This window comes from Mauremys reevesii, linkage group 12 (assembly GCF_016161935.1).
Source record: "Mauremys reevesii isolate NIE-2019 linkage group 12, ASM1616193v1, whole genome shotgun sequence".
NCBI classification, from domain to species: Eukaryota; Metazoa; Chordata; order Testudines; family Geoemydidae; genus Mauremys; species Mauremys reevesii.
In genome coordinates, this window is record NC_052634.1 from 43435555 (window position 1) to 43459783 (window position 24229).

Sequence of the window (24229 nt, forward strand, 5' to 3'; positions counted from 1 at the left end):
GCCTCCCCCGGGGCCTGGACGTGGGGGCACGTTTCAGAGCGGCAAAGGGAAATAGGCTGGCCAGGGCCATGAGGACAATGGCCCAGACAAACGGGGAGGGACTTGGTCCAGGGGTGGAGGAAGACAGAAAAAGGGACAGGCATGGGATTGGCTTCCTGTCTTGTTTCCTTTGCTCAGCATTTGACCTGTGACTGTAATGGGGAGACTTGAGAAAGACCTGTGGCCGCCGGCGAGGTAGGTGGACGCCCCGAGAGCGCAGAGCTGAACATTTTCCGCTGGGCTGCTGCCTGCGCCCCCAGCACCTGGCCGTGATCCTATAGTGGTTAGTACTCTGCGCCTTGGCCGCAGCAACCTCGATTCGAATCCGGGTCACGGCGTTGCTTTTTGGTGGGGAGGGGCTATCCTGCAGCACGCCTCGTGGCTCAGTCTGATGGCATCCGTTTGCAAAGAGAGCCATCAGCCGGTCCTCAGTTTCTGCTTGGTAAAGGCAAGTCAGTGGGGTCCATCGGTCAGAAAAAGAGTCCCAGGACTTCTTGCTGGGCGCCAGGGTCCAAAAGCAGCGCATTCCCTCCTGGAAAGGGCTGTGTTTCGAATGTCCGTCCAGTGCGCGTTGAAGGGAAGGATCTGCGTGCCTGGGAAGCTGCGTCCCTTCAGAGGCGCTTGAGAAGCCAAAGGGGCCGTGGGTGAGTTTGTGATGAGGTGAGTGTGAAGTGTGGAAGGGGGAGGGTGGCAAGAGGAGGTTTTGAGAGGAAAAAAGGTGCTGCTGAGCTGGTAGGGGAGGGCAAGGTCCCAGGCGGGTGTTGTGTGAGGAGCTGTGTAGGCCCGAAAAGGCGTCCTGCTGGGCAAGGGCAGGTGAGGAGGGCCAGGGCTGTTGCTGCGGCCAAAGCCTTTGGGAAGCAGCAGAGGGCCAGGAGTGTTGTTGCCTGCTGGGGCCCATGCGACGGTGTAGGTGTACGCTGACCATAGCTGGTCTGTGGGAGCTGGGGCCACTCACCGTGCCCCTTTCCTCCTTAGTATAGTGGTGAGTATCCCCGCCTGTCATGCGGGAGACCGGGGTCTGATTCCCGACGGGGAGGGTGACCCCTTGTGAAGGGGGGACAAAGAAATCCCTGGCCTGCCCGCCACATGCCTTGCATTCTCCTTCGACGGCCACTTCCCTTCGCACCCCGCACTGATGACTTTCACCTCCAGAGAGACAGTTACCTCGCAAGGACACGCTCGCCCTAGCCAAAGCCTCCCCCGGGGCCTGGACGTGGGGGCACGTTTCAGAGCGGCAAAGGGAAATAGGCTGGCCAGGGCCATGAGGACAATGGCCCAGACAAACGGGGAGGGACTTGGTCCAGGGGTGGAGGAAGACAGAAAAAGGGACAGGCATGGGATTCGCTTCCTGTCTTGTTTCCTTTGCTCAGCATTTGACCTGTGACTGTAATGGGGAGACTTGAGAAAGACCTGTGGCCGCCGGCGAGGTAGGTGGACGCCCCGAGAGCGCAGAGCTGAACATTTTCCGCTGGGCTGCTGCCTGCGCCCCCAGCACCTGGCCGTGATCGTATAGTGGTTAGTACTCTGCGCCTTGGCCGCAGCAACCTCGATTCGAATCCGGGTCACGGCGTTGCTTTTTGGTGGGGAGGGGCTATCCTGCAGCACGCCTCGTGGCTCAGTCTGATGGCGTCCGTTTGCAAAGAGAGCCATCAGCCGGTCCTCAGTTTCTGCTTGGTAAAGGCAAGTCAGTGGGGTCCATCGGTCAGAAAAAGAGTTCCAGGACTTCTTGCTGGGCGCCAGGGTCCAAAAGCAGCGCATTCCCTCCTGGAAAGGGCTGTGTTTCGAATGTCCGTCCAGTGCGCGTTGAAGGGAAGGATCTGCGTGCCTGGGAAGCTGCGTCCCTTCAGAGGCGCTTGAGAAGCCAAAGGGGCCGTGGGTGAGTTTGTGATGAGGTGAGTGTGAAGTGTGGAAGGGGGAGGGTGGCAAGAGGAGGTTTTGAGAGGAAAAAAGGTGCTGCTGAGCTGGTAGGGGAGGGCAAGGTCCCAGGCGGGTGTTGTGTGAGGAGCTGTGTAGGCCCGAAAAGGCGTCCTGCTGGGCAAGGGCAGGTGAGGAGGGCCAGGGCTGTTGCTGCGGCCAAAGCCTTTGGGAAGCAGAAGAGGGCCAGGAGTGTTGTTGCCTGCTGGGGCCCATGCGACGGTGTAGGTGTACGCTGACCATAGCTGGTCTGTGGGAGCTGGGACCGCTCATCGTGCCCCTTTCCTCGTTAGTATAGTGGTGAATATCCCCGCCTGTCACGCGGGAGACCGGGGTTCGATTCCCCAACGGGGAGGGTGACCCCTTTTGAAGGGGGGACAAAGAAATCCCTGGCCTGCCCGCCACATGCCTTGCATTCTCTTTCGACGGCCACTTCCCTTCGCACCCCGCACTGATGACTTTCACCTCCAGAGAGACAGTTACCTCGCAAGGACACGCTCGCCCTAGCCAAAGCCTCCCCCGGGGCCTGCACGTGGGGGCACGTTTCAGAGCGGCAAAGGGAAATAGGCTGGCCAGGGCCATGAGGACAATGGCCCAGACAAACGGGGAGGGACTTGGTCCAGGGGTGGAGGAAGACAGAAAAAGGGACAGGCATGGGATTGGCTTCCTCTCTTTTTTCCTTTGCTCAGCATTTGACCTGTGACTGTAATGGGGAGACTTGAGAAAGACCTTTGGCCGCCAGCGAGGTAGGTGGCCGCCCCGAGAGCGCAGAGCTGAGCATTTTCCACTGTGCCGCTGCCTGCGCCCCCAGCACCTGGCCGTGATCGTATAGTGGTTAGTATTCTGCGCTGCGGCCGCAGCATCCTCGGTTCGAATCAGGGTCACGGCATTGCTTTTTGGTGGGGAGGGGCTATCCTGCAGCACGCATCGTGGCTCAGTCTGATGGCGTCCGTTTGCAAAGAGAGCCATCAGCCGGTCCTCAGTTTCTGCTTGGTAAAGGCAAGTCAGTGGGGTCCATCGGTCAGAAAAAGAGTCCCAGGACTTCTTGCTGGGTGCCAGGGTCCAAAAGCAGCGCATTCCCTCCTGGAAAGGGCTGTGTTTCGAATGTCCATCCAGTGCACGTTGAAGGGAAGGATCTGCGTGCCAGGGAAGCTGCATCCCTCCAGAGGCGCTTGAGAAGCCAAAGGGGCCGTGGGTGAGTTTGTGATGAGGTGAGTGTGAAGTGTGGAAGGGGGAGGATGGCAAGAGGAGGTTTTGAGAGGAAAAAAGGTGCTGCTGAGCTGGTAGGGGAGGGCAAGGTCCCAGGCGGGTGTTGTGTGAGGAGCTGTGTAGGCCCGAAAAGGCGTCCTGCTGGGCAAGGGCAGGTGAGGAGGGCCAGGGCTGTTGCTGCGGCCAAAGCCTTTGGGAAGCAGAAGATGGCCAGGGGTGTTGTTGCCTGCTGGGGCCCATGCGACGGTGTAGGTGTACGCTGACCATAGCTGGTCTGTGGGAACTGGGGCCACTCACTGTGCCCCTTTCCTCGTCAGTATAGTGGTGAGTATCCCCGCCTGTCACGCGGGAGACCGGGGTTCGGTTCCCCGACAGGGAGGGTGTGACGTTATTGATATAAATTGGGACCATATAGAACATGGGTTGCAACCAAGGTCCTGCAGTGGCACCAAATCTTAGATAAAGGGGTCATCTAAGGTGTCTAAGACCAGATTATGGGTTGCTGATTATAATTATGCTGTCTATATGTCTGTATCATTTTTAGTTGAAGTTATGAATGTTGGCTCTATGCTGTCAGTATTTCAAGTTGGTGCTGTGCTTCTGGGGGAAGCCTCCCAGACAAGCTGGTGTTAGCTCTGCCTAGCCTGTTTGATGGCCCATTAAAGGCCATCGGCTACACAATGGACCCATGGAGAGAAGGCAGACACGCCTTGTGACTCAGCAAAGTATGCAGGGGCTGGCTCATGTGACTCCAGGCTCCATTTTGCTGTAAAATTCCACAGTGAAGACAAAGGGATTCTTACACCTGGAAAAGTCTATATAAGCCTAATGCCTCATCTCCACCTGGTCTTCAATCCTGCTTCTGACCTCTGGAGGGACTTTGCTACAAACTGAAGCTCTGCACAAAGGACTGAGGACCCATCCCAGCGGGGGATGCATTCCAGAGACTTAAATTGAACCTGCAGTTTACTCCATCACTGCTGCAAGCCTGAACTAAGAACTTTGCCATTACTGTATGTAATTGATTCCATTTAACCAATTCTACCTCTCTTCTCTACCTTTTTCCCTTTGTAAATAAACCTTTAGATTTTAGATTCTAAAGGATTGGCAACAGCGTAATTTGTGGGTAAGATCTGATGTGTATATTGGCCTGGGTCTGGGGCTTGGTCCTTTGGGATCGAGGGAACCTTTTTCTTTTATTGGAGTGTTGGTTTTCATAACCATTTATCCCCAGGACGAGTGCACTGGTGGTGATACTGGGAGACTGGAGTGTCTAAGGAAATTGCTTGTGTGACTTGTGGTTAGCCAGTGGGGTGAGACCAAAGTCCTTTTTGTCTGGCTGGTTTGGTTTGCCTTAGAGGTGGAAAAACCCCAGCCTAGGGCTGTAACTGCCCTGTTGTGATGGAGCGATTCTGGCGGGACCCAACTGAGAGTGCCAAATCAGGACCAATTGCTTAAACAGGGCAGTTACAGCCCTAGGCTGGGGTTTTTCCACCTCTAAGGCAAACCAAACCGGCCAGACAAAAGGGACTTTGGTCTCACCCCACTGGCTAACCACAAGTCACACAAGCAATTTCTTAGACACTCCAGTCTCCCAGTATCACCACCAGTGCACTCGTCCTGGGGATAAATGGTTATGAAAACCAACACCCCAATAAAAGAAAAAGGTTCCCTCGATCCCAAAGGACCAAGCCCCAGACCCAGGTCAATATACACATCAGATCTTACCCACAAATCACGCTGTTGCCAATCCTTTAGAATCTAAAATCTAAAGGTTTATTTACAAAGGGAAAAAGGTAGAGAAGAGAGGTAGAATTGGTTAAATGCAATCAATTACATACAGTAATGGCAAAGTTCTTAGTTCAGGCTTGCAGCAGTGATGGAGTAAACTGCAGGTTTAGATTAAGTCTCTGGAGAGCATCCCCCACTGGGATGGGTCCTTCAGTCCCTGGTGTAGAGCTTCAGTTTGTAGCAAAGTCCCTCCAGAGGTCAGAAGCAGGATTGAAGACAAGATGGAGATGAGGCATTAGGCTTATATAGACTTTTCCAGGTGTAAGAATCCTTTGTCTTCACTGTGAATTTTACAGCAAAAATATGGAGTCTGGAGTCACATGGGCCAGTCCCTGCATACTTTGCTGAGTCACAAGGCGTGTCTGCCTTCTCTCCATGGGTCCATTGTGTCCTTAATGGTCCTTAATGGGCCATCAAATAGGCTAGGCAGAGCTAACACCAGCTTGTCTGGGAGGCTTCCCCCAGAAGCACAGCACAAACTTGAAATACTGACAGCATGGAGCCAACATTCATAACTTCAGCTAACAATGATACAGACATACAGACAGCATAATTATAACCAGCAACCCATAACCTGGTCTTAGACACCTTATATGACCCCCTTTACTTAGGATTTGGTGCCACTACAGGACCTTGGTTGCAACCCATGTTCTATATGGTCCCCATTTATATCAATAACGTCACACCCCCAACGCAAAATTGATGCAGGAAGGGATGACAAAACATCGCTGACTGCATCCCAAGAGCCCCCTTTCCTTGGGTCTGTCTCACTACAGCTAGTGTTGGGCTAGAGGCCGCACCAGGGTATAACCGAAATGGTTTATCAAAGTCATGTTCAATAACATGAATGGATCTCTTTACAAACTCAAGGTATAACTTGGTTAGCTTTTGCAGCATGGTTCCTGTATGTTTCATGTGATCTTGCCAAGAGCTAAAGAAAATAGCTACTTTATCCATACCAGTTCTGGCCAATATTTTGAACCCAAATAACATTAAACCAATGTAGATATAGAGGTTGTTCATATTACAGGAATCTTGGCATTTAGCCATGAAAGCAATATGGTAGTGTGCCTCAGTTTCCCCTCTCATACAGCACATCAGGTCTGGAATGTATTTTCCCCTGTGAAAAGTTCCAACACTGTTTACATGCATTAACTGTGAAACATCAGTATAGCAAGGCCCTTTAACATAAAGTGTGTTTTCATGTATTCCTTTCACCATGTTCCAGGGATTTTCCAAAAGATTAGGCACATTGTACATTGTTACAGTTCTTGGCCATAGCAACACATTAGTTACAAAAATTAGCATTAGCAATAACAACAAATTCATTGCAAGTGTCCATTTACAATCATGTTTGTCATGCCACACCCTTGGCTCAATACCATTGGAATTTGGGCATTTTAGGGTTAACCTGGGGGTTCCCTTTGCAAAATTCAGTCTTCTCTTTCCTTCTTGTTCTTCGGGACTAAACCCTGATTTCTCTTGTTTAACAGAGATCACCGGCTGATGGGGTGGGCCCTCTGTGCTAACAGCTATTAGCAAGTCTTTCTTCTCCCTGCCAGCCAAGTAATTCGCATCAACACAGACACTCGCTTTTAACTTCTTAGCTGCTATGGATTCCACGGCTGGACTTTGTCTTACAGAGATACCACACAAATCCAAAGAGTCTGAGGGTGAGAGCTGGCTTGCTCTCCCCTGCCTCCTCAAGCATTTAGCCATACAACTGTTCTGCCCTGAAACACCAGTAACTGAATCTGTCCTCAGATCCTGAAGCACCGACTGCTCACTTACAGATTCAGCATGGAGACATTCCTGTCCCAACAGCATTGTCTCCCCACCAACAAGCTGGCCACACACAGCCAGGTGGTTATAGGGCTGCTCAACTTCCTTAACAGCTTCTACTCCACCTGAGACCTTTTCAAAGCTGCCCACACTGGATCTCTCAAAAGGAAAGTCAGTGGATCCATTCACAACAGAAAATTTCTGGCTGTTAGGAACTGAAACTTTCTTGATTAAATCACTTTTACACCCTTCAGTTGCAGTAAACTGCTTGCACAGGCTACCATGAGGATTCCTTTCCTAGGAGCTTCTCTAAGCAGCAATTCACCCTCACAGAAATTCTGCCCTTCCTCCCCACCTAGGGCTTGCTCTACAGGAACACTTCCCTGAGCAACCACAGCCGCTTTCTGGGTCTCACTTACACTTAGACTCACTTCAGGCCCCACAGGCGGATTTCTACACAATCCCCTTTTAGGCACACCTACAGACTTTCTAGACAACAGGTCAGAAGCAGTCTCCTTCCCTTGGCCATGAACAAGTTCAGGAATCTTTTCCTTCTTGCTACCAGTTGTCAAACTGTCAGTAGGTAACACACTTAAATTACCTTCACGCTCTCCTTGTGCCCTGGCTAGGGTATCACCCTGATCAGACAGAGTTGCTGCACCCTTTTCCAACCACACATTAGCAACTGGCAAACTACAAGCACCAGAACTGTCTTGTCTTTGGGACCTTGCTATGACACTAACTGGATGCAACCTAGTCACAGTGCCATTCTCCCCAGCAGACACAAACTCAGGACTATTCCCTTCCTGGGCTTTAGCTGTATTTACAACCAACTCCGAGACAACTGAATCACCCTCAACCATCACAGGCTGAAAGGCCCCTTCTGTTTGCTCCACAGACACAGAAGAGCCGGAGACACATTCTCCTTTACCAGACACACAGCTTGGGATCTCATTTCCCTTGTCCCAGCACACAGGGCTGTTCACAGACAACTGCTTGGAGACTGAGGTAGCTCCCTTCATAGGCAAGTCAATACCCCTGACAGAGACAGGCACATTCCCTTCACTGTCACATTTCTCCACACAGGAAACAGATAAGGGATATGGACACTCATCTTCCACTATCCCTCCCTTCCCAAACTGTTGATTAGACAAAGCCATCAGCTCACAAGGCTGCCTAGGCTCCTCCAAACTTTCCCTACCAGGCACATTGCCTCTCCCAACAGATAAGCTGCTGCTCTTTTCACTACACTGAGCTACTTTTAGCAAATCACAGTTACCCATTTCAGGTTTACTTTTACAAGCTGCATTAGCCACCAATCCATTACCCATTACAAATTTACCCTCTCCTTCCTTAGTTAGGGATTTAACCTGAGAAACATTTTCCTCCCCAATGAGATCTTTCTGCTCTTGATTTAACTCCAGATTCACTTCTGAGACATTAGACAGACATTTAGAAACTTCATTCCCAGACAAGCTGCTTTTTTGCACAGACAAACCTTTGGAGCAACCCACCTCAGGCAAATCATTGCTCACACTAGACACAGGTTTAAGATTATTCCTCTCCTGTGACTGGCTACCTGGATTGAACAAAGCTTTAACATTTTCCCCAATTAAAAGATCTCTAGGCAATAACTTCCTGACGCCAGCTATCACTTCATGCTGAGCCCCATTCCTCTCAAGGTGGATTCTGGCTAAAGGCACACGGACAGTAAACTCACAGAGGATCACAACATTCACACTCTGATTTGGTAAATAATCTTCCTCTTTGACCAGATCTGCTTTAACAAGAGTGATGTTAGAAGCCATAATTTGCCCTAAACAGCTTTTACCATTAACTTTTACACACTCTATGAATTTTCCATTACCATTCCCATCCATAGCACTGGCACAATTTATGGGGCCACCCCTACTGAACACACAGTAACAGCATTGACATAAAAGGTGGCATTGTTGGGGTACATTTGGTTACCCCCAGACAACTGCTCAGAGTTATACAACATACCAACATTGTTACAAACTGGACTTTCAAGAGGATACAGTCTCTGCTGTTCTTCCATTGCTTTTTTGACTTGGAGTTGGAGTCTAGCTGTCTCCTGTTGCATCTGTCGAGTTTTCTCCTCAGCAGCCAGCAGCTCCAGACACCTCTTATGAGCTTTTTCTTCTCTCTTAGCAACTTCTTTCTTTCTCTCATCAGCCTCTTTCTCCATTCGAATTTCTGCCAGTTCTTGCTCATAATCAAACTGCAGGCTGTCTCTCAAGGCTTGCAGTTTCCTTGCTTTTCCTGATGCTTTCTGTCTCATGGTCACTGATCTTTAACCAACCCAAACTCTCAATCCCAAAGTTAAAATTTGGATAGCGTGGGGTTCTGACCCAAAGCTTAATTGACCTGGTTCTGTGGATCCTGCCGACTACGCCACTGTGACGGAGCGATTCTGGCGGGACCCAACTGAGAGTGCCAAATCAGGACCAATTGCTTAAACAGGGCAGTTATAGCCCTAGGCTGGGGTTTTTCCACCTCTAAGGCAAACCAAACCAGCCAGACAAAAAGGACTTTGGTCTCACCCCACTGGCTAACCACAAGTCACACAAGCAATCTCCTTAGACACTCCAGTCTCCCAGCATCACCACCAGTGCACTCGTCCTGGGGATGAATGGTTATGAAAACCAACACCCCAATAAAAGAAAAAGGTTCTCTCGATCCCAAAAGACCAAGCCCCAGACCCAGGTCAATATACACATCAGATCTTACCCACAAATCACGCTGTTGCCAATCCTTTAGAATCTAAAATCTAAAGGTTTATTTACAAAGGGAAAAAGGTGGAGATGAGAGGTAGAATTGGTTAAATGGAATCAATTACATACAGTAATGGCAAAGTTCTTAGTTCAGGCTTGCAGCAGTGCTGGAGTAAACTGCAGGTTCAGTTTAAGTCTCTGGAACATCCCCCGCTAGGATGGGTCAACAGTCCTTCGTGCAGAGCTTCAGTTTGTAGCAAAGTCCTTCCAGAGGTTAGAAGCAGGATTGAAGACAAGATGGAGATGATGCATCAGCCTTATATAGACTTTTCCAGGTGTAAGAATCCCTTTGTCCTCACGGTGGAAACTTACAGCAAAAATAATATGGAGCCTGGAGTCACATGGGCCAGTCCCTGCATACTTTGCTGAGTCACAAGGCGTGTCTGCCTTCTCTCCATGGGTCAATTGTGTAGCTGATGGCCCTTTAATGGGCCATCAAGCCAGCTATGCCGGGCTAATATCAGCTTTGTCTGGGACACTTCCCAGAGGCAGAGCATAATACAAACTACAGACAGTATAGAGCCAATACTTATACTTAAACTACAAAATGATACACAGACATACAGACAGCATAATCATAACCAGCAACCCAGAACCTGGTCTTAGACACCTTATATGACCCCCTTTACTTAGGATTTGGTGCCACCACAGGACCTTGGTTGCAACCCATGTTCTATATGGTTCCCATTTATATCAATAACGTCACACCCCCAGTCAGGGCTATTGTAGATTATGTATTCCTTATGCCACCCGATCTTAAACTGAATTTTGCATCCCTTGGGTAAGCTGTACGTTGTTCCCTGAGCACCAGAAACTTCTATGCCGAAACTATGTACTGTACACTTTTTTTTTCTTTGAACGTCATCTTAATAAAAAGTTGACTTTTGTTCGAGATCCCGGCTCCTGTTCCTTTGCAAGGCGTGTGCGTTTGCTCCGGGTTTTAGTCTACTAATACAGCGGGGGGGGGCGATTGAGCCAGACGCGCTTGCCTGCTGCAGACACGGATCCAAGGCTGAACCTCGTCCCCCACAAGCTTGAAAGCTTAACTGAAAACTGTTTAAGAAGTGCTCCCATCTCCGGCACTCAGCTACCCAGCTCCCAATGGGGTCCAAACCCCAAATAGATCCCTTTTACCCTGTAGAAGCTGTAAAATCCTGTGACCAGGGCAGCTGCCTAGCAGCCTGCGCATCTGCCTGCCAGCACGAGAGCACGTAAGGCACTAATCCGGATAGTGGCGGCTAGGTGGCAGGGGGAGGGCGTGAAGAAACAGCAGAGTGGCGCAGCGGGAGCGTGCTGGGCCCATAACCCAGAGGTGGATGGATCGAAACCATTCTCTGCTACGCGTGCGCTTGTTTCTTTTCCCTCTGGGCCTTCAAGCAAGCCGGTGACCAGCAGAGCACCAAGAGCCTAGGCCATGAGGCAAGAGGTGGCTGAGGCGAAGCGGCCTGCCAGGGAGCTCCCCGGCACCTCTGGCTGCCTGGGCTGAAGGCAAGAGGCAGGCCTGGGCGTGGCGAGGGCCTCCTGTCCCGGAATGAGGCTGCAGTGCTTCCTGGTCCCCTTTTCCCACCCACACCGGCAGGCGGCTGCTGCGGGAGAACATGAGGGAGGCTCTGGGGGCGCTAGGCAGCGCTGTGTGTGTGGCTGTCAGGGGAAAGAGCCGAGGCTCCGGACTCGACCTGCCATTGACTCGCGTGGCTCTGCGTGCCGTCAGCCGGGGTGGGGCGGGCCAGGCTGCGCACGTGACTCAGGCTTGGGCCGCATGGCCGTGCTTTCCTGACGAGGCATGAGGCAGGCCAAGAGCTTTGCACAGCGTACAGGGAAGTGGGAGGGAGGTGTCTTTGAGCCGGCCTGTCTCCTCCGCTTCTCCCTTGCTCCTTGGGCAGAGGTGGGAAGGAAGCGAAACGTTCCCGGCTGAAGGTTTTGCGCTCGGCCTTGAGGATTAAACCTGAGGCTCTGGCGTGGCTGCTGGGAGATGCGCTTTTGCAGCGCGGCCCCGACACTCTTGTAGGCAGCAGGTGAATCCACTGTGTCCAGGAGGGAGCCTTCAACGTGGCAAAAGGGGAACATCACGGCTCCCAGCAGACCTTGAGGAGCCCATGAGGAGCCTTCAGTGGCAGCCCTGGGGGAGCATAACCCCCCCTCCTTTCCATTAACAGCTGCACTCACTGACCCATGATACCACAGAGACACCTACCAGCAGCTGGTTTGCCAGGGCCGCTGCCCAGCACCCTGCAGCGCTTCCTGCCAGTGCCAGAGCTCACCAGGCCCCATACAATTAAGTCTCATGTGTCGCTGGGAACTTAACTTCTTGTGCCCAGAGAGTCTCGGCCCCCTCAGCAGATGACCTGAGAAACACAGTGTCCGGCTTTTCCAAAGAAGTGTTTAGACCCCCTCATCATGTGGCCTAAAGGATAAGGCATCTCCCTGAGGATCGGATGATTCAGGATTTGAGTCCCCTCGTGGTTGTGCTCACTTTGTGCTGCAAGTCCTGCTCCCTTCAGGGCTGGAACCTCTTCTTGGCCGCTCAGGCCAATGCTCTGGCTGCAGCTAGAGCCCCGGGAAGGAGTTGGGGGTTGGGTGTCACAGAGGCTGGGGCATGAGCCCCAGGTGCTTCCAGTCTCGCCTTTGCCCTTCCTGACTTGCCAAAGAAAATGGGCGGCTCCACTTCCAAAGTCAGCACCATGAGTGGGAACGGTCAGAGGCCCCCCCCAGGGGGGCTGGCCCTGCTTTCCTACCCTCTTCTGATGTTGGCCACAGAGCATCAGCAGCCGCCCTGGATGCTGGTCTGTGGGTGGCCTTCAGTGGGGTTCAGCACAGCAGGGAGCAGGCTGGCCCTGTGGCTGTCTGCTGGCCACACATAGGCATGGTCCTCCCCTCCTCTTGCCCTGGCCTCCTCTGCTTTTAAGCCTTCCCTTGGAGCTGTCAGCACCAGCCGCCTCTGCTCTAGGTGCCCAGAGGAGGAGAGGTGCTGGGCTCCCACCTGCCCAGCCCTGCTTCCTTCAAGCACAGTGGCAAGTGCCAGACTTGTGGGCACCAGGTGAAGCCGTGAGAATCCCAACCCTCAGGTGTCAGTTCTAGAGCCCTGACCCATCCAGCAGGAGGGGAAAAAATTGCTCTTGCAGAGCTGGAGACAGGGAAGTGGAGCAGTGTGAGCTCCAGGGCTTTACCACAAGGTCCTGCTGAGATTTGAACTCAGATTGCAGGATTCAGAGCCCTGAGTGCAGCCCATTACACCATGGGACCAGCTCATGCTGCACCTTGGTGACACTCATGAGGCCGGCTCATGTAAGGGACTGTTGGCCCCTTATTAAAGCTTTGCGGGGTTTTTGGTTGGCTAGTTCCCAGTCCCAATAGAAGGGGGAAGGGCCAATGGGAAATCAGGCCCCTGAGACTGACAGTCCCCTGGGTAATGGGGAGAGACCAAATCTCCAAGTTAGCCGCACTGACAGGCCAGGCAGTGTAATGAGGGAGTCACCAGGCCAGGGGGTCCCATCCTCTGTGGGAGCTGGAACTGCCTGGGCCAGAGTGGGGTGGAGCTAAGGAGAGAGCAGGAGCCCGAAAAGAGCCGGGGAGCAGAGCTGCACAGGTGTAGTGCCAGAAACTGCTCCCTGTAGGACTTTGCTACCTGCAGCAGTTACTGAGCCCTGAGGTTGTTCTTATTTGCTGACTTGTCCTAATTGGCTCAAACTTGACAGTGGTGGGGGATGGAAGCATAAAGGCTTCGTCCTCCAAACAACCCTGCCTGGTGTCCATCTGTATCTATTACCTCTTAATACCGGATTGTAAAAAATAGAGTGAGGTCATTTAAACATCATTTATTTTGCAGCTTCATTTACTGCGCTAACAATGTAGCATCCTGACACCGATACTTCTGTCCATGTGACCTGTGGGTTGGATTCATTTTAGTGGGATTCGGGACATGTGCACGATAATTTAAACTCTTAATTTCCTTACAGTTTCCCTGCAATATACTTCTCTGCTGGTGCAATTTCTGACCATTGCACGTCTATTGTATTTATTACAATAGCACAAGTAAGTCACACAAGTGACATAGTCTAGGGGCTTGGCTACACTTGCAAGTTAGAGCCCATTAAAGCAGCCCCGGGTGCCCTAACTCCTGAGGTGTCCACACTCGCAAGGCACATGGAGCACCTGGGCTCTGTAGGTGCAGCGCTCCTGGTAATCCACCTCCATGAGAAGCATAAAGCTTGCTGAGCCCTGCTGAAACGCCCTGGCATCAGTGTGGACGATGTGTTGCATCACTGCACTATGTTTGGCATCAGGAAATGTCCCATAATCCCCTGAAGTCAAGTGCTCACTCTGGTCATTGTTTTGAAATCGGCTGCAGGCATGCGGATATCCCCTTTCAAAGCTCCGTTTCTGACAGCCGGCTGCTTATCTGCTCTGGGACAAAGCAACCATTAGTGTGGAATGCTGCTGTTGTGAGTGTGTGTGTATGGGGGTGGTGGGGTCTGCTGCTGTCCGAACACACAAGACAGCATGCTGACACACTCTCAGCCCCCCAAACACACTGTCACTCCCCCCAAGTATACACAACACACTCCCCGTCACAGTCCACCCCCATCCCCCATTTGAAAAGCACGTTGCAGCCACTTGCACACTGGGATAGCTACCACAGTGCACTGCTCTCTGTGGCATTGCCAGAGCTGCTAATGTGGCCACTCCAGTGTGCTTGCAGCTATCAGTGTGAACAAACGGCAGCGGTTTCCCTGCTGTGGTTTAACTCCCAGCGCTCTACCTCTGCAAGTGTAGCCAAGCCCTAAATTTGCCAGACCAACTGAACTAAGTAACTGTCCTCCACCACCATGTGCAGTGAGTAGGGGCACCGTGGAGCACACACCACACTTGCTGGCTCAGCCTTGTGCATGGTGGGGTGGCCACCTCCCCGCTGATGAGACCTGGTCCCACCATCTCCGTGGAGCTCCAGTCTACCCTGCTGCCATCCCTGTCTGTGTTGTCTTCTCTAGCAGTTGACTGGAAGGTGTGCATTGGCCGCACCTTCCATGTAGCCGTGTTGTCTCGAAGGGCGAAAGCAGGAGGAATGGTGCCTTCATAGCCCACCTAATATTCCATAACATAGTTAAGGAAAATATTTCTCAATGAACTCTCAGTAAAAGATCAGAAGCAGCCAGTGTCCACATCAGTCTACGAACATTGGTATTTTCTTTAAATTTGTCAGACCAACCTAACTAACACCTAACACACATTTGAAGTTCTTCTTTTCACACTGTTGCTCATTCTCAGGTTCTGCTTTGTCTCCAGACAGATCCATTCTCTTTCAGGACAGCCTTGCTCTTTCTGTCTGTTTCACTCACTGAGGTGTCAGAGTAAACACTCCCCTTCCTTCTATTCTCAGACAAACACTAGTATTAAGTGTTTGCTACTGATGGGTCTAGAAAGCATTTGTCATAGTAGAAGATGCCATTTCTGGGGGATTGCTCCCAAGATCCAGTACTTTGGGTTCAAACGTCTCCCAGCTTCCTTGGGGAAAATAACACCAAGGCTTTGTTGCAATATACAAGAAGGAAGGAGTTTTTCACCCCAGATGGGACTTGAACCCACAATCTCTGGCTTAGGAAGCCAATGCCTTATCCATTAGGCCACTGGGGCCCTGAAGAGCAGTAAAAAGAGGGATGGAAATTCCCTCTCAGGATTGCACATTCCTCACATTCACTCAGAAGCCAAATACCCATTTAATGGCCTTACAGAAATGTCGGCATCCCCTGGCAGCGAGGCACCTGGGCAGGTCGCTGACAGAGCTGAGCACCACCTTTCTGCCAGCCATCTTTAGAGAAGAACCCCACCCTAGAGTCACCCCTCCCTCCTTCAGCACCTCCACGGCTGTGGCTCTGAGTGGCAGTAGGATGATTAGGGGGCGAATCCGGGGCTGGAAGGGGGGTAAGGTCGGCCTGTAAGGAGTGACCAGGTGGGGCAGACCCAGGGGGAGGCTGTGGGCTGCTGGTTGGCTGTTGGGATCCGAGCTCTAGATCAAAGCTGCACAGTGACCTGACACCCAGGGTTATAGGGCTGACATAGTGACCCCCTTACTGGCCTCGGTGACCCCCAAACCCTTGTTACTAAGGGCACTGAGGAGTCTCTGTCCCTTAATAACTTCTGGGAGCTCCCCAGCAGGCTGCGGGCGTCAGCCGCCTCCTGCCTCACAGGTTAGACTCTTGGTGCTGTGCCAGCCGCCCCCTCGCTTGCAGGCCCAGTGTAAGAAGCAGGAGGCCTGGTGCTGGCAGAAAAGGGATTTGATTAATCAACCTCTGTGTTCTGGACACAGGACACTTCCACTGTGTCCCTCTGCTGGCTTTTCTTCAGCAGTGCCTAGCGGCCCTGGCTCCAGGCTAGTGCCTGGTGAGCTCTGGCACTGGCAGGAAGCGCTGCAGGGTGCTGGGCAGCGGCCCTGGCAAACCAGCTGCTGGTAGGTGTCTCTGTGGTATCATGGGTCAGTGAGTGCAGCTGTTAATGGAAAGGAGGGGGGGTTATGCTCCCCCAGGGATGCCACTGAAGGCTCCTCATGGGCTCCTCAAGGTCTGCTGGGAGCCGTGATGTTCCCCTTTTGCCACGTTGAAGGCTCCCTCCTGGACACAGTGGATTCACCTGCTGCCTACAAGAGTGTGGGGGCCGCGCTGCAAAAGCCCATCTCCCAGCAGCCGTGCCAGAGCCTCAGGCTTAATCCTCAAGGCCGAGCGCAAAACCTTCAGCCGGGAACGTTTCGCTTCCTTCCCACCTCTGCCCAAGGAGCAAGGGAGAAGCGGAGGAGACAGGCCGGCTCAAAGACACCTCCCTCCCACTTCCCTGTACGCTGTGCAAAGCTCTTGGCCTGCCTCATGCCTCGTCAGGAAAGCGCGGCCATGCGGCCCAAGCCTGAGTCACGTCCACAGCCTGGCCCACCCCGCCCCGGCTGACGGCCGCGCAGAGCCACGCGAGTCAATGGCAGGTCGAGTCCGGAGCCTCGGCTCTTTCCCCTGACAGCCACACACACAGCACTGCCTAGCGCCCCCAGAGCCTCCCTCGTGTTCTCCCGCAGCAGCCGCCTGCCAGGGTGGTGGGAAAAGGGGACCAGGAACGCACACGCCTTGCAAAGGAACAGGAGCCGGGATCTCGAACAAAAGTCAACTTTTTATTAAGATGACGTTCAAAGAAAAAAAAAGTGTACAGTACATAGTTTCGGCATAGAAGTTTCTGGTGCTCAGGGAACAACGTACAGCTTACCCAAGGGATGCAAAATTCAGTTTAAGATCGGGTGGCATAAGGAATACATAATCTACAATAGCCCTGACTGGGGGTGTGACATTATTGATATAAATGGGAACCATATAGAACATGGGTTGCAACCAAGGTCCTGTGGTGGCACCAAATCCTAAGTAAAGGGGGTCATATAAGGTGTCTAAGACCAGGTTCTGGGTTGCTGGTTATGATTATGCTGTCTGTATGTCTGTGTATCATTTTGTAGTTTAAGTATAAGTATTGGCTCTATACTGTCTGTAGTTTGTATTATGCTCTGCCTCTGGGAAGTGTCCCAGACAAAGCTGATGTTAGCCCGGCATAGCTGGCTTGATGGCCCATTAAAGGGCCATCAGCTACACAATTGACCCATGGAGAGAAGGCAGACACGCCTTGTGACTCAGCAAAGTATGCAGGGACTGGCCCATGTGACTCCAGGCTCCATATTATTTTTGCTGTAAGTTTCCACCGTGAGGACAAAGGGATTCTTACACCTGGAAAAGTCTATATAAGGCTGATGCATCATCTCCATCTTGTCTTCAATCCTGCTTCTAACCTCTGGAAGGACTTTGCTACAAACTGAAGCTCTGCACGAAGGACTGTTGACCCATCCTAGCGGGGGATGTTCCAGAGACTTAAACTGAACCTGCAGTTTACTCCAGCACTGCTGCAAGCCTGAACTAAGAACTTTGCCATTACTGTATGTAATTGATTCCATTTAACCAATTCTACCTCTCATCTCCACCTTTTTCCCTTTGTAAATAAACCTTTAGATTTTAGATTCTAAAGGATTGGCAACAGCGTGATTTGTGGGTAAGATCTGATGTGTATATTGACCTGGGTCTGGGGCTTGGTCTTTTGGGATCGAGAGAACCTTTTTCTTTTATTGGGGTGTTGGTTTTCATAACCATTCATCCCCAGGACGAGTGCACTGGTGGTGATGCTGGGAGACTGGAGTGTCTAAGGAGATTGCTTGTGTGACTTGTGGTTAGCCAGTGGGGTGAGACCAAAGTCCTTTTTGTCTGGCTGGTTTGGTTTGCCTTAGAGGTGGAAAACCCCAGCCTAGGGCTATAACTGCCCTGTTTAAGCAATTGGTCCTGATTTGGCACTCTCAGTTGGGTCCCGCCAGAATCGCTCCGTCACAGTGGCGTAGTCGGCAGGATCCACAGAACCAGGTCAATTAAGCTTTGGGTCAGAACCCCACGCTATCCAAATTTTAACTTTGGGATTGAGAGTTTGGGTTGGTTAAAGATCAGTGACCATGAGACAGAAAGCATCAGGAAAAGCAAGGAAACTGCAAGCCTTGAGAGACAGCCTGCAGTTTGATTATGAGCAAGAACTGGCAGAAATTCGAATGGAGAAAGAGGCTGATGAGAGAAAGAAAGAAGTTGCTAAGAGAGAAGAAATAGCTCGTAAGAGGTGTCTGGAGCTGCTGGCTGCTGAGGAGAAAACTCGACAGATGCAACAGGAGACAGCTAGACTCCAACTCCAAGTCAAAAAAGCAATGGAAGAACAGCAGAGACTGTATCCTCTTGAAAGTCCAGTTTGTAACAATGTTGGTATGTTGTATAACTCTGAGCAGTTGTCTGGGGGTAACCAAATGTACCCCAACAATGCCACCTTTTATGTCAATGCTGTTACTGTGTGTTCAGTAGGGGTGGCCCCATAAATTGTGCCAGTGCTATGGATGGGAATGGTAATGGAAAATTCATAGAGTGTGTAAAAGTTAATGGTAAAAGCTGTTTAGGGCAAATTATGGCTTCTAACATCACTCTTGTTAAAGCAGATCTGGTCAAAGAGGAAGATTATTTACCAAATCAGAGTGTGAATGTTGTGATCCTCTGTGAGTTTACTGTCCGTGTGCCTTTAGCCAGAATCCACCTTGAGAGGAATGGGGCTCAGCATGAAGTGATAGCTGGCGTCAGGAAGTTATTGCCTAGAGATCTTTTAATTGGGGAAAATGTTAAAGCTTTGTTCAATCCAGGTAGCCAGTCACAGGAGAGGAATAATCTTAAACCTGTGTCTAGTGTGAGCAATGATTTGCCTGAGGTGGGTTGCTCCAAAGGTTTGTCTGTGCAAAAAAGCAGCTTGTCTGGGAATGAAGTTTCTAAATGTCTGTCTAATGTCTCAGAAGTGAATCTGGAGTTAAATCAAGAGCAGAAAGATCTCATTGGGGAGGAAAATGTTTCTCAGGTTAAATCCCTAACTAAGGAAGGAGAGGGTAAATTTGTAATGGGTAATGGATTGGTGGCTAGTGCAGCTTGTAAAAGTAAACCTGAAATGGGTAACTGTGATTTGCTAAAAGTAGCTCAGTGTAGTGAAAAGAGCAGCAGCTTATCTGTTGGGAGAGGCAATGTGCCTGGTAGGGAAAGTTTGGAGGAGCCTAGGCAGCCTTGTGAGCTGATGGCTTTGTCTAATCAACAGTTTGGGAAGGGAGGGATAGTGGAAGATGAGTGTCCATATCCATTATCTGTTTCATGTGTGGAGAAATGTGACAGTGAAGGGAATGTGCCTGTCTCTGTCAGGGTATTGACTTGCCTATGAAGGGAGCTACCTCAGTCTCCAAGCAGTTGTCTGTGAACAGCCCTGTGTGCTGGGACAAGGGAAATGAGATCCCAAGCTGTGTGTCTGGTAAAGGAGAATGTGTCTCCGGCTCTTCTGTGTCTGTGGAGCAAACAGAAGGGGCCTTTCAGCCTGTGATGGTTGAGGGTGATTCAGTTGTCTCGGAGTTGGTTGTAAATACAGCTAAAGCCCAGGAAGGAATAGTCCTGAGTTTGTGTCTGCTGGGGAGAATGGCACTGTGACTAGGTTGCATCCAGTTAGTGTCATAGCAAGGTCCCAAAGACAAGACAGTTCTGGTGCTTGTAGTTTGCCAGTTGCTAATGTGTGGTTGGAAAAGGGTGCAGCAACTCTGTCTGATCAGGGTGATACCCTAGCCAGGGCACAAGGAGAGCGTGAAGGTAATTTAAGTGTGTTACCTACTGACAGTTTGACAACTGGTAGCAAGAAGGAAAAGATTCCTGAACTTGTTCATGGCCAAGGGAAGGAGACTGCTTCTGACCTGTTGTCTAGAAAGTCTGTAGGTGTGCCTAAAAGGGGATTGTGTAGAAATCCGCCTGTGGGGCCTGAAGTGAGTCTAAGTGTAAGTGAGACCCAGAAAGCGGCTGTGGTTGCTCAGGGAAGTGTTCCTGTAGAGCAAGCCCTAGGTGGAGAGGGGAAGGGCAGAATTTCTGTGAGGGGTGAATTGCTGCTTAGAGAAGCTCCTAGGGAAAGGAATCCTCATGGTAGCCTGTGCAAGCAGTTTACTGCAACTGAAGGGTGTAAAAGTGATTTAATCAAGAAAGTTTCAGTTCCTAACAGCCAGAAATTTTCTGTTGTGAATGGATCCACTGACTTTCCTTTTGAGAGATCCAGTGTGGGCAGCTTTGAAAAGGTCTCAGGTGGAGTAGAAGCTGTTAAGGAAGTTGAGCAGCCCTATAACCACCTGGCTGTGTGTGGCCAGCTTGTTGGTGGGGAGACAATGCTGTTGGGACAGGAATGTCTCCATGCTGAATCTGTAAGTGAGCAGTCGGTGCTTCAGGATCTGAGGACAGATTCAGTTACTGGTGTTTCAGGGCAGAACAGTTGTATGGCTAAATGCTTGAGGAGGCAGGGGAGAGCAAGCCAGCTCTCACCCTCAGACTCTTTGGATTTGTGTAGTATCTCTGTAAGACAAAGTCCAGCCGTGGAATCCATAGCAGCTAAGAAGTTAAAAGCGAGTGTCTGTGTTGATGCGAATTACTTGGCTGGCAGGGAGAAGAAAGACTTGCTAATAGCTGTTAGCACAGAGGGCCCACCCATCAGCCGGTGATCTCTGTTAAGCAAGAGAAATCAGGGTTTAGTCCCGAAGAACAAGAAGGAAAGAGAAGACTGAATTTTGCAAAGGGAACCCCCAGGTTAACCCTAAAATGCCCAAATTCCAATGGTATTGAGCCAAGGGTGTGGCATGACAAACATGATTGTAAATGGACACTTGCAATGAATTTGTTGTTATTGCTAATGCTAATTTTTGTAACTAATGTGTTGCTATGGCCAAGAACTGTAACAATGTACAATGTGCCTAATCTTTTGGAAAATCCCTGGAACATGGTGAAAGGAATACATGAAAACACACTTTATGTTAAAGGGCCTTGCTATACTGATGTTTCACAGTTAATGCATGTAAACAGTGTTGGAACTTTTCACAGGGGAAAATACATTCCAGACCTGATGTGCTGTATGAGAGGGGAAACTGAGGCACACTACCATATTGCTTTCATGGCTAAATGCCAAGATTCCTGTAATATGAACAACCTCTATATCTACATTGGTTTAATGTTATTTGGGTTCAAAATATTGGCCAGAACTGGTATGGATAAAGTAGCTATTTTCTTTAGCTCTTGGCAAGATCACATGAAACATACAGGAACCATGCTGCAAAAGCTAACCAAGTTATACCTTGAGTTTGTAAAGAGATCCATTCATGTTATTGAACATGACTTTGATAAACCATTTCGGTTATACCCTGGTGCGGCCTCTAGCCCAACACTAGCTGTAGTGAGACAGACCCAAGGAAAGGGGGCTCTTGGGATGCAGTCAGCGATGTTTTGTCATCCCTTCCTGCATCAATTTTGCGTTGGGGGTGTGACGTTATTGATATAAATGGGGACCATATAGAACATGGGTTGCAACCAAGGTCCTGTAGTGGCACCAAATCCTAAGTAAAGGGGTCATATAAGGTGTCTAAGACCAGGTTATGGGTTGCTGGTTATAATTATGCTGTCTGTATGTCTGTATCATTGTTAGCTGAAGTTATGAATGTTGGCTCCATGCTGTCAGTATTTCAAGTTTGTGCTGTGCTTCTGGGGGAAGCCTCCCAGACAAGCTGGTGTTAGCTCTGCCTAGCCTATTTGATGGCCCATTAAGGACCATTAAGGACACAATGGACCCATGGAGAGAAGGCAGACACGCCTTGTGACTCAGCAAAGTATGCAGGACTGGCCCATGTGACTCCAGACTCCATATTTTTGCTGTAAAATTCCACAGTGAAGACAAAGGGATTCTTACACCTGGAAAAGTCTATATAAGCCTAATGCCTCATCTCCATCTTGTCTTCAATCCTGCTTCTGACCTCTGGAGGGACTTTGCTACAAACTGAAGCTCTACACCAGGGACTGAAGGACCCATCCCAGTGGGGGATGCTCTCCAGAGACTTAATCTAAACCTGCAGTTTACTCCATCACTGCTGCAAGCCTGAACTAAGAACTTTGCCATTACTGTATGTAATTGATTGCATTTAACCAATTCTACCTCTCTTCTCTACCTTTTCCCTTTGTAAATAAACCTTTAGATTTTAGATTCTAAAGGATTGGCAACAACGTGATTTGTGGGTAAGATCTGATGTGTATATTGACCTGGGTCTGGGGCTTGGTCCTTTGGGATCGAGGGAACCTTTTTCTTTTATTGGGGTGTTGGTTTTCATAACCATTTATCCCCAGGACGAGTGCACTGGTGGTGATACTGGGAGACTGGAGTGTCTAAGGAAATTGCTTGTGTGACTTGTGGTTAGCCAGTGGGGTGAGACCAAAGTCCCTTTTGTCTGGCCGGTTTGGTTTGCCTTAGAGGTGGAAAAACCCCAGCCTAGGGCTGTAACTGCCCTGTTTAAGCAATTGGTCCTGATTTGGCACTCTCAGTTGGGTCCCGCCAGAATCGCTCCATCACAACAGGGCAGTTACAGCCCTAGGCTGGGGTTTTCCACCTCTAAGGCAAACCAAACCAGCCAGACAATAAGGACTTTGGTCTCACCCCACTGGCTAACCACAAGTCACACAAGCAATTTCCTTAGACACTCCAGTCTCCCAGTATCACCACCAGTGCACTCGTCCTGGGGATAAATGGTTATGAAAACCAACACTCCAATAAAAGAAAAAGGTTCCCTCGATCCCAAAGGACCAAGCCCCAGACCCAGGCCAATATACACATCAGATCTTACCCACAAATTACGCTGTTGCCAATCCTTTAGAATCTAAAATCTAAAGGTTTATTTACAAAGGGAAAAGATAGAGAAGAGAGGTAGAATTGGTTAAATGGAATCAATTACATACAGTAATGGCAAAGTTCTTAGTTCAGGCTTGCAGCAGTGATGGAGTAAACTGCAGGTTCAATTTAAGTCTCTGGAATGCATCCCCCGCTGGGATGGGTCCTCAGTCCTTTGTGCAGAGCTTCAGTTTGTAGCAAAGTCCCTCCAGAGGTCAGAAGCAGGATTGAAGACCAGGTGGAGATGAGGCATTAGGCTTATATAGACTTTTCCAGGTGTAAGAATCCCTTTGTCTTCACTGTGGAATTTTACAGCAAAATGGAGCCTGGAGTCACATGAGCCAGCCCCTGCATACTTTGCTGAGTCACAAGGCGTGTCTGCCTTCTCTCCATGGGTCCATTGTGTAGCCGATGGCCTTTAATGGGCCATCAAACAGGCTAGGCAGAGCTAACACCAGCTTGTCTGGGAGGCTTCCCCCAGAAGCACAGCACCAACTTGAAATACTGACAGCATAGAGCCAACATTCATAACTTCAACTAAAAATGATACAGACATATAGACAGCATAATTATAATCAGCAACCCATAATCTGGTCTTAGACACCTTAGATGACCCCCTTTATCTAAGATTTGGTGCCACTGCAGGACCTTGGTTGCAACCCATGTTCTATATGGTCCCAATTTATATCAATAACGTCACACCCTCCCTGTCGGGGAACCGAACCCCGGTCTCCCGCGTGACAGGCGGGGATACTCACCACTATACTGACGAGGAAAGGGGCACAGTGAGTGGCCCCAGTTCCCACAGACCAGCTATGGTCAGCGTACACCTACACCGTCGCATGGGCCCCAGCAGGCAACAACACCCCTGGCCATCTTCTGCTTCCCAAAGGCTTTGGCCGCAGCAACAGCCCTGGCCCTCCTCACCTGCCCTTGCCCAGCAGGACGCCTTTTCGGGCCTACACAGCTCCTCACACAACACCCGCCTGGGACCTTGCCCTCCCCTACCAGCTCAGCAGCACCTTTTTTCCTCTCAAAACCTCCTCTTGCCATCCTCCCCCTTCCACACTTCACACTCACCTCATCACAAACTCACCCACGGCCCCTTTGGCTTCTCAAGCGCCTCTGGAGGGATGCAGCTTCCCTGGCACGCAGATCCTTCCCTTCAACGCGCACTGGATGGACATTCGAAACACAGCCCTTTCCAGGAGGGAATGCGCTGCTTTTGGACCCTGGCACCCAGCAAGAAGTCCTGGGACTCTTTTTCTGACCGATGGACCCCACTGACTTGCCTTTACCAAGCAGAAACTGAGGACCGGCTGATGGCTCTCTTTGCAAACGGACGCCATCAGACTGAGCCACGAGGCGTGCTGCAGGATAGCCCCTCCCCACCA

At 50.5% G+C, this 24229-nt stretch overlaps 2 non-coding genes across 2 annotated transcripts; one reads left to right on the forward strand and one right to left on the reverse strand.

Moving 5' to 3' along the window:
• Nucleotides 1–2236: 2236 nt before the first annotated feature.
• TRNAD-GUC lies at nucleotides 2237–2308 on the forward strand. Its single transcript has one exon. It is a non-coding gene; the product is annotated as a tRNA-Asp (tRNA).
• A 12780-nt stretch (nucleotides 2309–15088) lies between these two features.
• Nucleotides 15089–15161, reverse strand: TRNAR-CCU. Its single transcript has one exon. It is a non-coding gene; the product is annotated as a tRNA-Arg (tRNA).
• Nucleotides 15162–24229: the final 9068 nt, after the last annotated feature.